The following is a 13,941-nucleotide window of genomic DNA, read 5'->3' as shown; positions in this document are numbered from 1 at the left end:
AAGATTTGGGAGAACAGCTCAAGACTTCTGAATTATTCCTTGTTACCTGCACCCCTTTATCTTACATGAAAGGAGGGTGCTGTAACTCCCCAGAGATGACAGACATGCAAAGGGAGGTAGGCAGAGATTTCTGCCTGTGTTTTCTGAAGGGAAAAGGAGAATGAGAAATAGTGACTCTAGGAGCGAGAGGAGGTAGACTAGTGTTACAGCAAGATGTTAACGGAGAGGAAACTGCCATCAGGTTGTACTGTATGAAAGAAAATATTGATGAAAAAGAAAATAAAACAAGTAAAATATCTATGGATATATTTACTAAGAGTTTCAGAATTCAGTTTCCAAGCAAGAACCTATATATTTTTCAATTCTGTACCAGATTACCAATTTTTATCTTGCGTATTATACAGTGATAATTGATTAACTACCACTAAGTAAGAATGAATATATCATAAAATTTGAGAGGACCAAAAATACAGGTTAACCATTCACTGGAATAAAGACAACATCTTCAAGAATTGATGCTAGAAATGTTGAGTACATACATGCAGAATAGTGAAAGCAATATAGTTTGTCAAACTTTGAGAGTAAGCCAATGAACATCCAGCTGCATATGACGTGGTGGGGGATCACTAAACCCTAACCAACAACACTAACAGTGTTTTACAATGCATGGTATTGGTTTTTGTGGGAGGTAATCTATAGTTATTACAAATAGCATTGTTAGCCTGGGTAGCATAATTTCATTTCATAAACATAAATAGAAATAGAAAAGGGAAGAGAAAAATAAATATAAAATAATAATAAATGTGAATATTTTAGTGAGTACATATAGTATATACTATAAAGTTTTAAATAAATTCAAAATAATATATCCTTAATTTTTTTATTCAGCTAGTGTGACAGTGATTGATTCAGCCAAGAACCCATAGTCAATTAGACAAAAAAGTACATACATAACTTATTTATAGGCATTTGTCACTAGAGCACCAAAGATCCACTAAAATAATATAAGCTACTTCTATTGCCCTTAGTTGTCCCCAGAATTTGAAGGTAAGTCCATAATGCAAAAGAAACATCTGTTTCTATCCCAGGAGCTGGAGGAATAGAGCTGTAACTACCAGTAAGATTCTTCACTAAAGTCTAGCTTTCATATCACAGAAAAGTATTGTGCAGTCTGCCAAGGAATAAACTAAGTAATTCAACTACCCAACAGTGATTCCTTCTATACGAAGCGTTTATCAGCCTGACAAGATATCATGAAAATGAAATTGTTGAAAATAACCAACAACTGTCTAACAGCACTAAGACAAACACTATAGGTGAAAATTCACCAGCAGTTCTATAAACACAGCCAATTATCCGGGCTTATGGACAACTAATCCTACAGGAGAAGTACACTATTGCTAGTTTCTCAAACCAGTATAACATCTATCTGCATTTATTTGTTGTTTCAGTTTTTCAAGACAGAGTTTCTCTGTAGCTATGAAGCCTGTCCTGGAACTCACTCTTTAGACCAGGCTGGCCTCGACTTCATATAGTCCAACCTGTGTCTGCCTTATTAGCGCTGGTGTAAAAGGCTTGAGCCACCACCACCTGGTTTATCTATCTGCATTCTTAGTGCTTAAGTTTATACCCCACAGATAAGTGTAGCTCTCATCTCTAATTGAAGAGGCTTATTTATACAGCAAATGGTGAACTTTAAATGCAGATGGATATTAGTTGAAGATTTGTTCCATTTGTTCATGCTACAGAGCTTTTGTTGAATGATGCAAATATGTGTTGCACTCTTTTATGTTTCATATGTCTAACTGTTTGATGCTGCATTACTTTGTTATGTAAAACACCTGGTTGGTCTAATAAAGACCTGACCATCCAATAGCCACACAGGAGGATGGATTGTCAGGGCTAATAGGCAGAGAGAATAAATATGAGGAGCAAGTTGGGATGGGAGGTTACAGAAACAAGAACAGATGGATGAAGTATTCCAAGAGCTAGTCACACAGCTACAGAGCAAGCCACAGAGCAAGAAGCAAAAACATGTATAAAGAAATAGAGAAAGGTAAAACCCAGAGTAAAAAGATATATGGAATAATTTAAGGTAAGAAAGGCTGGCTATATAATGTAAAGCTCATGATAGACATTTATAAGCAAGCATAAAACTCTGTGTATTTATTTGGGAGCTGGGGCTCTAGTTCCCAAATGCCAAACAGTGAAAGGAAAAAAAACAGCATTTATAAAATGTCACAGCCTCTTGAAAATGCAGAGAATATCTGACCATGGTGTATTCACCTCTAATTACTATCTGTACAAAATGATTCTAACACTCAAAGCCCAAGAAACATGAAAGAACAATTGAATGGAAAAATTGTAATACTAAGAGGACAATGACAGGACATCTGCCATGAGATAATATATTCTAGAGAAGACAAGGAGGTTCCCCCAAGAATTTCAAAACAAGTATGTCTTTCCCTCCTATCACCCTACTCAATCTTTTCAGATTCTCTTACCCTTTGCTACTTCTCAATCAACTCTTTTACCTTTGTGCTATTCTTCTATTCTAATAGACTAATTTGTACGACTCAAGTGTACTTGAATCTGTTTTCTGGAGTTAGGTCTGTGGGATTCCAAAGCAGTGTGACATACTTGATAGATGTTCATTCTTAGAAAAAAGGGACTCTTTCTTTCACAACTCAAACTCAATTCTTGCATGGAAAATCATGAAGGCGCGTCTCTTAGTTTGAGGTCAGCCTGATCTACAAAGTGAGTTCCAGGTCAGGCAAGGTTATTACACAGAGAAATAGTGTCTCAGCAAGACAAAAAACATTAACAACAAAAATCTAACAACTAAATAATAAAAACAAAATAGAAGAGGCTGTGTTTCAGATACAGGCTATGTACAGCACACCTGTGTGTGTGAGTGTGTGTTTGTATTTGTGTGTGTGTGAGTGTTAACACACACACACACTACCTGGTTCAAACCTTGCCCAGCAGCACCACTTGGCATCTCTTCACCAAGTCATGGCTTCCTGTCTCTATCTCTTGGTGGAGTCTGTAGTCCAGCTCTCCAAGCCATGTTATTTTAACTGAGCCACTCCTGCTTTCTCTCTCATTGATGACAAGGCAAGGCTGTACTATGTCAAACTTCCTCCTGTGTTTCTGTGGCCATACTGGATCCCACCATTCCCCAGGGATGAGGGCAGGAATTTAGGATCTTACAGTACACGGAAACAGGAAAGCGGTATGTTACAGAATGATCAAATGGCTTCCTCACTGTGACTGACTAGCTCAGGTGAGTCAGGGTTTCTCAGTGTAAGGTGATCACATGACACTTTTAGATTTACCTGAATGTGAAATGTTCCAACTATCCCCTTATATGAGTCAGAGTTCTCAAGTGGAACAGAACTGACAGAATGATTCTATATATAGAGAAAGGGGATTTATTTGAATGCTTACATGCTAGAGTCCCACTAGTCTAACAATGTCTACCAATGGAAAGTTCAGGAATCTTATTAGTCCTTCCCTCCTCAGAGTTGGATGCCTCTGCTGGTCTTTAGTATACACCAGAAGTCCAAAGAAATAGGCTACAATGCCAATGAAAGAATGAAGAAACCCAGGTTTAGACTTCCTACCTCAAAAGATCTCTCCTAAAGATGGGTCTTCATGCAAGGCAGTGGTGACACACGAATTTAACCTAGTACTCAGGAGGCACAGGCAGGGAGATCTCTGTGAGTTTGATACAAGCCAGGTCTACAGAGCTAGTTGCAGGACAGCCAAAGATAATTACATAGAGAACATCTGTATTGAAAAAAAATCAGAAAAGGTGGATCTTTTCATTGTAAATGATGTAAGAAAACAGATTCCTAACAGGTATACCCAGCCACTTAGATTTTAATTAATTCAAGATGCAGTCAAGTAGACAATCAAGGATAGTAGTCACACTGTGAGTTAGAGGGTGGGAATATACAGTAAGATGTACTATTTGTTGTGTTCCCCTAAGTCCTTCCCTTCCAATTTTGTAAATGGTTATGATGGGGGAAATCCTGTGTATGTGCTTATTTTATTGCTTCTTGAATAAAGCACATTTGGCCAACAGGGAAGCAAGATAGGTGGGACTAGGAGTGACTAGTGTTCTGGGAAAGTGAGGCACATTCAGTCACAATGTAGAACTCAGAAAAGCAGTATGTGGACCCTTCCTCCAGTAAGGGAAGGCCACATGAAAATACTCAGATTAGCAAATATGGGTTAAATACTTAAGTCACAGCTAGCTAGTAAGAGACAAAGCAAATGGCTAACAGTTTACAATTAATATAGCACCCGGTGTGTTATTTGGAGGCTGAGACAGAAGTGGGACCCAAGCTGCTAACTGTGGAAGGGCCCAAGCAACTGGCACGAAGACTACACGCTAAATAATTTACTTTAATTTTTATGTATGAGTGTTTTGCCTGCGTGTATGCCTGTGCCACACATGTGCATTGGCAGTGCCCCAGAGAGCAGATGACGGCATCAGATCCCTCGGACCTGTAGTCCCGACAGATGTGATCTGCCATGTGGTGCTGGGAATCAAACTGAAGACATATGTAAGAGCATCAGGTGCTGTTAACCACTGAGCCTCTCTCCAGTCACATCTAAGTTCCTTTCTTGCCAGGAATATTCAGGGATATGTGCTCTTATTTCTGAAACTCCCTAAATATATGTCTAACCAGCTTTATTTTGCCCCCTCCACTACCATGATAAGTTTTTCACTGACTCAGTAAGCCAGATCAAGAATAATTGAAGAAAAGAATAGCAACAAGTATACTGAGCAAAGCAACACCCAGGCAGGTTCACTTGTCTCACAGAATGATGCCAGAGAAGTCGGGTGCCCGGACTAAGGCACGGAGGTTCTATAGAGTGTAGGCGAGGGTTGATACATGCCTGCCACAATCTGGGTTTGTGCCCAAATATGATCAAATCTGAGTGCTTAAGAGGCAGCTGATAGCATAAAGGGAGGAGGCTGCAGTAGTTACCAAGGATTCAGAACTGGCTTTGGGTGCCTTTCTTTGGTTGGAGACTATCAGAACAGGTGGGGTTTGAAGAGAGAAACAGGAATGTGTGGGAAAGCCAGAGCCTCCAACAGAACAATGTCACCTGGCATCTCAGGATGTGACCTTTTTTTGGGATAAGGTATCAGTTGTGTGACACTATTCTTGAGGATCCATAAAGAAACATCTACTTTCCCCAGAGAATCAAAGTAAGAATATTATCAAAGTCCAACTTGGTGACCCAGTGTGTTTTATTAGGTTTACTTACAGAAACAGAAATAACTCAAAGACCTGCATCTCCAGAGAACCATCACAGTATGGATGACAGCCCACAAAGCCTGGAAAACTAGAGTATTCTGTGGGCACCTCAACACTTTAGAGAGTTTCTCTCTCATGACACCCAGACTAAGCCTCTTGCAGGCAGCTTGGTGGTTGGAAAACAACTCAGTGGCCTTACTGCTTATACATGCTTGAGAAGGCAGAGCCTAAAGAGTCTTGTCAGTTTCAGGGACTTCCAGAAACCTTTGGGTTGTTTACTTCCTGAGTTTAAGGAGTAGGGAGTTTCCTTGAAGAGGGTGAGTAGTGAGTTTTGTCAATTTCAGGGAATTCCTGAAGCCTTTGAGTTGTTTACGTCTTTTGCTTAAGGAACTTGCCTGCATGAAACATTTCAAGCCACTTAAAACTTCTGTGTTAAGTAGCTTCCCTCCAAGTTAGATGCTTAACTTCCAGGAAATTGTTGTCCACTGTGGTTGCATAAGTAATTAACTGAAGGATCTGGTTGGGGTTGAGTCCTCAGTCCATGAAGAATGTCGTTTTCAGACAGATATTCCAAATTCAAAGGGAGAGGTCTGAAGGTAATTCCCATCTCAGAGACACCAAGGATTTCTGGCAGCTACCAAAAGCCAGGACATGAAATGGAATGGATTCTTCCAGAGACTTTGGAAGGGGCAACCTGGCCAATACCCTCATGTCACACCTCTGTCCCCCATAACTGAAAAACAAAAAAGTTTTGTTGGGTTAGGGTTAGCTTCCCAAACTATGCCATTAGTTACCACAGTGCTAAGAAATTATTTTGCCCTTTGATTAGAATCCTAAGATTCTGAGGGAAGTCTTCTCAGGGTCTTTGCACATGCTGCATCTGTGGACTAGGTAACACAATGCTGTTTACATGCCACAGTATATGTCTCAAACTTCTACATTGGATCAATGTTACATCCTCAAAGAGAACACTCCTGGCCACTTTATCTAAGTGATCTCCAGCAACCATATAGTATTCTTTGGGTCACCTGAGTTTGAACATTTTGTTCCAGCACCCAGCACGCAATACAAGCAATGACTCTCTTGTTGGGTTATGTGAGTCTTCCATGGAGACAGGAATGGTGCCTGTCTGTAGCCTTGTAGCCACCCCCACAATACACACAGTGTCTGATATGTGATGGCGTGGCTCACTGACTGAAGAAACAAAGGGGGAAGGAAGAAGAAAGAGAAAGTTTAAACACACAGTGAAAGGTTAATGACCTAAAACAAAGAGCAACAGGCTGCCTAGAAACTCCCAAGGTAGCAAAGAGGATTTGACCACCTACCTGACATGTATCAACATAGAGATAATAAGAACGTCTGAGGCACTCATGAGCTGGGAGACCCTTGACAAGATAAGACTCCAAAGATAACATAGGGGTGGGTGTGGGGGAGGGCAACACAGAAGGGAATAGATCACAGTCTGCACATGGCATTTTCCCATTATTTTCTGCTCTATAATACCCTCAAGCTGGGTGGTGGTGGCACATGCCTTTTATCCCATACACTTGGGAGGTAGATTCAGGTGGATCTCTGTGAGTTTGAGGCCAGCCTGATCTACAGAGGCAGTTCCAAGACAGACTCCAAAGCTACACAGAGAATTCCTGTGCCTCTGAGATGAATCTCCCCTCTTGCAGAAAACTGCTGTCCTTCATGCTCTGGTAAAGGATCATCTGCTTCTGTTGAGGTCTGGCCTCGGTTCTTTTCGTCTTATGTTTCTTCCATCAATTTCCACCATCAAAGAAGCCCCTCTTTTGCCCATGATACCTGCATTTTCCCTTGAGGTGACCATGACTTTGTGGTCAATTGCCATGTGTGATACCTACCATGAACTGGAGCTAGTACTACTCTGGGCAGCCTAGTGACAGTGGAAGGTGCCCACTGTTGTTAAAAAATCTACGTTTACCCAGTAACCAGACACAAACCATGATTCAATGGTCCCACGTAGAGTTTTATTGGTGGACAGGGAAGGAATATAGGGGTGTGAGGTAACTAACATGTGTATAGCTGAGAGAGATAGATAAGATGAGAGAGATGATATCAGAGGGAGAGAGAGAGCTAGAGAGAGAGAGGGAGAGAGAAAAGTAAGGGAGAGAAAAGTAAGAGAGAAAGATGAGAGTAAAAGAGCTTAAGCGGTCAGGGGTCAGTCCTTTAAAGGGGTCCTTTGCACCTGTGTGATTCTCACAGAACTCTAGGCTGACCACAGTGCTGCCTGAGTGCATCCTGCCAGGTAACAGGGAAGCCAGCATAATGCCTGAAACTTTCACCCATCTTTGAGGGAGCTTGGACAAAGCCCATAAACATATGAAACCAATAAATTTACTGAAGGAAAGGGATGCGACTCCCACCTCTGCAATGTCAGAGAGAAACAGGTGAGCTGGAGCCTGGGTGATAAAGGCCACTCTGTGAGCATTCACTGGAAATGGAGACTTGGGAGCATCAGGAGTAAATTCAAATTCATATAAAAGATCAAATTTCCTGAGGCAGGGTGTGATCCTAGACACTTACAGTTGAGAAAGAAGCATGACACTGGTTGGAAAGTCACTGTGACTGGAAGGGAGAGACCTCTCCTAAAGTCCTGCTTGTGACAGACAGAGGTGTGCTCTATGCCCCAGGTGTGGGTAGGGCACTGGAGGAGTGAATGCTGTATTGATGCTAAGGAAGAATTGATTGCCTTGGGGACTGGGAATGCATCTCACTTGTAGAAGCTTGGTATGCTTGAGGCCAGAGGCTCAATCCCCCACTGTGTGCGTGCGTGCGGGCGTGCGTGCGTGCGTGCGTGCGTGCGTGTGTGTGTGTGTGTGTGTGTGTGTGTGTGTGTGTGTTGTGTGGAGGGAGATAGTGGGGCTTGGTTACCCATTTCTATAATCCAAGCACTATGGAAGCTGATGCATGAGGATCTCTGTGATTTTATTGATATCCTTGTTTATACAGTGAATTCTAGGCCAGCCTAAATTAACAGTGGTGAGATCCTCTCTCAAATTTTTAAAAAGTAAAGATCACAGGTTGTTGGCTTTACGGACGCTGTAACGATACGCGACACACAATTACTGAAAATAAGGCTAAGTATTTTATATAGAAAATTACTCACAAGATACCAAACCCCGAGAAGCCCAGCAGATCTCAGCTAGCGACTGGACCAGAAGCCGAACTCCAGGAAAAGAGAGCGAGACTTCCTGTGCGCTGTCTTTTATGCCTTCCCCAGTAACGCCCCTAGCCATGCCCAAAAGTGGGCTTGGCTAGTGACGTAGTTCTGCCTACATACGTATACGTCTTTATGTCCAGCCGTATACGTCTTTAGTCCTGCCTAAAGTGGGTGTGGTTAGCGGTGTGGTAAACCGCCCTTTTATTACCTCATCTGTATGCGCCTCTAGTAAGTCACATGTTTCATGGCGGCATAGACTTCCTCCTACAATTCCCTTTTAGTCTAAAAAAGGACAACTAACTTGTGTCCATGAACAAAATGTATCAAACATCTATTCTATCTAAACCTAAACTTATCTTAAAGAAACACCCAAATATGAACACCTCTTTCCAATCCCAACTCTAAAATAATTGAAAACTAACACTAACAGGTGTAATCTTATAATATCAATAGTAGGGAGAGGGGCGTGGAATTCTCAAAACTACTTCCTGCTGAGATGGGACGATGATAATCTCATGGGGACCTGTGAAAAGAAAATGTTAGTATAACAAAATCTGAGTAGATCAGACAGTCTCAGTATGGCAGGAGCTGCTTGATTGAAGTTCCTGACTGAGGTTCTAGTGTTGATTGAAGCTCTTATCTTGAAGCTCTGGTCAGATTGTAGAAGATGTGCTATTTCTGTTCCTTGGTCTGGAGTTGTGTCGAGTGATGTAGTTTCAAGCCAGTTTCAGGATAGTGCTTGTCAGGTGGAGTCAATGATGTGGGGCAATTCAGATGCCTCCAGTCGAATCAGGTGAAGTCAAGGAAGTGGATCCTCATTCTCTTTCGGAAGCAGTTGAAGATTGCTGTCAGGAAATCCCTTGTTCTCTGGAAAACTCGAACATTACTGTTAACAAAGAAATATTTTAACTTTCATATGTAAGCATACAGAAGAGGTAACAATAGGGAAGATGGAAAACCTGGAGGAAATTAGACTGTTCAGAAAAAGAAATCCACAGATAATAGTCCCTCATTTTATTTCTTCTGTCTTATATCAATGGCTCTTTGATATAATACAGAAATTCTGAATTGTATTTAAATAACATGCTTGGGTTTAGAGTAGGAGAGCCAATCCAACTCCAAAGCCAGCTTCAGTTAAATGAATGGGAATTGAGGTATGTGAAGAAATAAAGATAAAAGGATACTATGAAAAAGCAATATAGAGAGATTTAGACTTTGATACCACACAGTGTGTGTTTGATGGTCCTCAGGGTAGCTATTCATTCTTCTACAGGAATCCATATGTCCAGTATTCCTTGCTGAGTTTACCTGTGAAGACAAAAACAAAGCACTTCTCTTTCCTTTTAGGAGGTCACTTTACCCATTGTGGACTATGAATTTGTAGATGGGCTGTTATCTTCCTCCTCCTGAGATGTTTTCTGTTCTGATCGGATTTTAATTAATTTTGATGGAACCCAAACCTTTTCTTCTCCTGTGGAAACAAAAGCATAACCCCTTCCCCAACGTAACACATATCCTGGTTTCCAGACTGAGGTCATAACATCCTTAAAATACACCGGTTGGTTCAGTTCAGAAGTCTTCTCTGTAGTCCAGTGTCTTTCTGCTGCAGTTTGTCCTTTTTCATCAGCATTAAGAAAATTCAACGTTAGTAAAGCATTGTGTAACCTGTGTCTAGGTGTCTTTGTTTTCCCTGGCTGTTTATGAAGCATCTCTTTTAAGGTTCGGTTAGACCTTTCAATTATTGCTTGTCCTGTGGGATTGTAAGGTATACCAGTTACATGTTTTATATTATAATATTTGAAGAATTGTTCCAATTTACTGGAGACATATGCTGGACCATTGTCAGTTTTTATTGTTTTAGGTATACCCATAACAGCCATTACCTCTAAGAGGTGTGTAATAACAGAGTCAGCTTTTTCAGAGCTGAGGGCAGTAGCCCATTGGAAGCCTGAGTACGTGTCTATAGTATGGTGTACATATTTCAAACTGCCAAATTCTGGGAAGTGAAATACATCCATTTGCAAAAGTTCATTTCTGTGAACACCTTTAGGATTACAACCTGCTGGTAATGGAGTTTGAGTGTACAATGAGCAACTGGGACAATTTCTTACTATTTCTTTGGCTTGTTGCCAGGTGATAGAAAAATCCTTCTTTAAACCTTTGCTGTTAACATGGTGTTTCTTATGAAATTCTGAAGCTTCCAACACATTACCTACTAATAAACGATCAATTTCATCATTGCCTTGTGCCAGAGGACCTGGCAGACCTGTATGGGATCTGATGTGTGTTATATATATAGGATGAGTCCTGTTTCTGATGATTTCCTGCAATTGTAAAAACAATGAGGTTAATTCTGTATTATCAGGAACAAATTCTGCAGTCTCAATGTGCAGGACAACTCTTTCTGCATACTGAGAATCCGTGACTATATTGAGAGGCTCTGTAAAGTCTTTAAGTACCATGAGAATGGCATATAACTCTGCCTTTTGTACGGAGTTGTAAGGGCTTTGAACTACTTTACTTATATTTCCTGATTTATACCCTGCCTTACCTGATTTGTTTGCATCCGTGTAGAAGGTAAGAACTCCAGAAATAGGTGTTTGCCTCACGATACGTGGAAGAATCCAAATTGTTTTCTTTATGAATTTGATTCTCTCTGTTTTGGGATAGTTATTACTAATACTTCCCAAAAAGTCACTGCAAGCTATTTGCCAATACTCATTATCCTTCCATAAGGAGGAAATTTCCTCATTCGTTAAAGGTACAATAATTTCAGCTGGGTCTTTCCCAGTCAGTTGACTAAGCCTTAATTTACCTTTTAATATCAAATCTGAGACCTTTTCTATATAGGTTTTCAATTTTTTATTCTGTTTATGTGGCAGAAATACCCATTCTAGAATGATGTCGTCCCTCTGCATTAATATTCCTGAGGGGTATTCTCTAGATGGTAAAATAACCAGAATACAGTCCAGATTTGGATCCACACGGTCCACATGTGCTTCTAATATTCTCTTTTCTACCCATTCTAATTCTTTTTCAGCCTCAGCTGATAGTACTCGTGGGCTGTTTAGGTCTTTATCTCCTTTTAAAGCCATTTTCAGGTGTTTTAAATCATGCCCTTCTACACCAATAATCGTCTGTAATTGAGAGATTTCTCCTAATAGTTTTTGAAGATCATTAAGAGTCCGGTAACGATCTCTTCTGATCTGTACTTTCTGTGGTCTAATTTTCTGAGCATCTATTTTATAACCTAAATAGTTAATAGAATCTCCTCTTTGTATTTTTTCTGGGGCAATTTGTAATCCCCAGCGAGGCAAAATTTCCTTTACTGCCTCAAACATCTTTTCCAAATTATCCTTATTTGAATCAGACAATAATATGTCATCCATATAATGATATATTAATGAATGTGGAAATTTTTACGAATTATTTCTAGAGGTTTATTCACAAAATATTGACACAAAGTTGGACTGTTTAACATACCTTGAGGTAGTACCTTCCACTGGAATCTCTGTACCGGACGGGAATTATTACAGGTAGGTACTGTGAAGGCGAACTTTTCTCTGTCATTTTCTTGTAACGGTATGGTGAAGAAACAATCTTTTAAGTCTATAACTATAATTGGCCAATCCTTAGGAATTAGAGAAGGTAACGGCATCCCAGGTTGTAGAGACCCCATAGGCTGAATTACCTTGTTGATGGCTCTAAGATCAGTAACCATTCTCCACTTACCAGACTTCTTCTTGACAACAAAAACAGGCGAATTCCACGCACTAGTTGATTCCTCAATATGTCCAGCATCTAGCTGTTCCTGAACTAACTTCTCCAAAGCCTCTAACTTCTCAGATGTCATAGGCCATTGACCCACCCAGACGGGTTCATCTGTCAGCCATTTTAATGGTAGAGCTTTTGGTTGCTCTGTAGGTTTGGCACTAGCATCTTGCTTCTGCACAGCCTGTACATTTGGCATCTGTTTTCTGTACTGTCTTACTATATTCTTACTACCACTAAGAGCTTGTCTATAATTCCTAGCTGATACAGGAGGAATTTTAATCTGCGTATTCCATTGCTGGAGTAGATCACGACCCCAGAGGTTTATAGCAATATCTGCAACGTATGGCTTTAACCTTCCTCTCTGTCCTTCTGGCCCAATAAAGTCAATCCATCTAACGCTCTGTTTAACTTCAGATAGGGTTCCGATCCCTAAGAATTGAACATTAACCTCTTTTAAAGCCCAGTTTTGTGGCCAGGACTGCTGATTAAGGATAGTGAAGTCACTTCCGGTGTCCAGTAATCCGTAAATCACCCTATTATTTACCTTAACCGGAAGTTTGGGTCTATGATATTGTATAGAAGTTTGCCAAAATATATGTTTTGTATCTCCTCCTGATGTAATTGATTCATCCTCTGGAGCTAATGTATTATCCAGTGCCGTATTATTTACAATGGGCAGTGGATCTTCTAATTGTCCTGGGAGAGGCTGTCCTCCACTGTCACTGGGAATGACCGGATAATCTTCCTCTTCGGGGCTCCATGGAGCCCCGGAAGCCCGTTTCCCTGCTGTAAAGATCTAACTTGTCTGTCTATTGTGGAAAAGCATTCATCAGTCCAATGGCGCCCCTTCCCACACCTCCTGCATAGACCAGGAGGCTTAGGCCTTCTGTTTGATACATTCCTGGTAAAAGCATTACTTCTAGGAATGCGTTGTCTACAGTTCCTACTAAGATGTCCTATTCTACCACAGTTAAAGCATTTTGCATCTTTACGCCTATTTAAATTCTTTGAGATTGCCTTCCCTACCCATGCCTCTATATCATCACAGGTAGGGTATTTGGCGTCCTGGTGCCTCCTCAAGCCTGTAGAAATAGCTTCACCTACCCAAGCTCCTGTATCCTGACTTTTACATTCCAGGTTCGCTGTATGCAGAACCCATTCCTCCAATGGCGCTGATCTTATTTTTAATGGCCAAATTACCTGCCTGCATTGAGGATTCGCGTTCTCATACGCCAAAGATTCTATAAGAAGACGCCTGGATTCTGGGTTTGCTACCTGTACCTCTACTGCTCTGGATAATCTCTCTAAAAATTCAGTGAACCTTTCCCTTGGGCCCTGTAATACCTTGGTGTAGGGTTGCATTATCTCTCCTGTTTCACAAACCTTATCCAAGGCATTTAAAGCAGCTGTACGGCACAAAGACAACATGTGCTCATCATATGCAGATTGAACCTGCGTGTCAGCGTAAGGACCCTCCCCAAGAATCTTGTCTTGGGGTACTTCATGACCGTTCTGCAATTCCTGAATCTCAATTGCTTTTGCTTCTTGCCTCCACAAAGCTCTCCATTGAATTTGGCAAGAATTTTCGAGTACTGCAGAGGCTAATTGGGCCCAGTCTTTTGGGGTTACTTTATTTACAGTAGCCCATGAGGTTAGGAGCTCTCTGACAAAGGGAGAATGAAGACCATACATGACAATGGCCTCCTT

This window comes from Mesocricetus auratus, unplaced genomic scaffold (genome assembly GCF_017639785.1).
Source record: "Mesocricetus auratus isolate SY011 unplaced genomic scaffold, BCM_Maur_2.0 Super-Scaffold_2245, whole genome shotgun sequence".
In the NCBI taxonomy this organism is placed as follows: Eukaryota; Metazoa; Chordata; class Mammalia; order Rodentia; family Cricetidae; genus Mesocricetus; species Mesocricetus auratus.
This window is presented reverse-complemented; position numbering follows the sequence as displayed.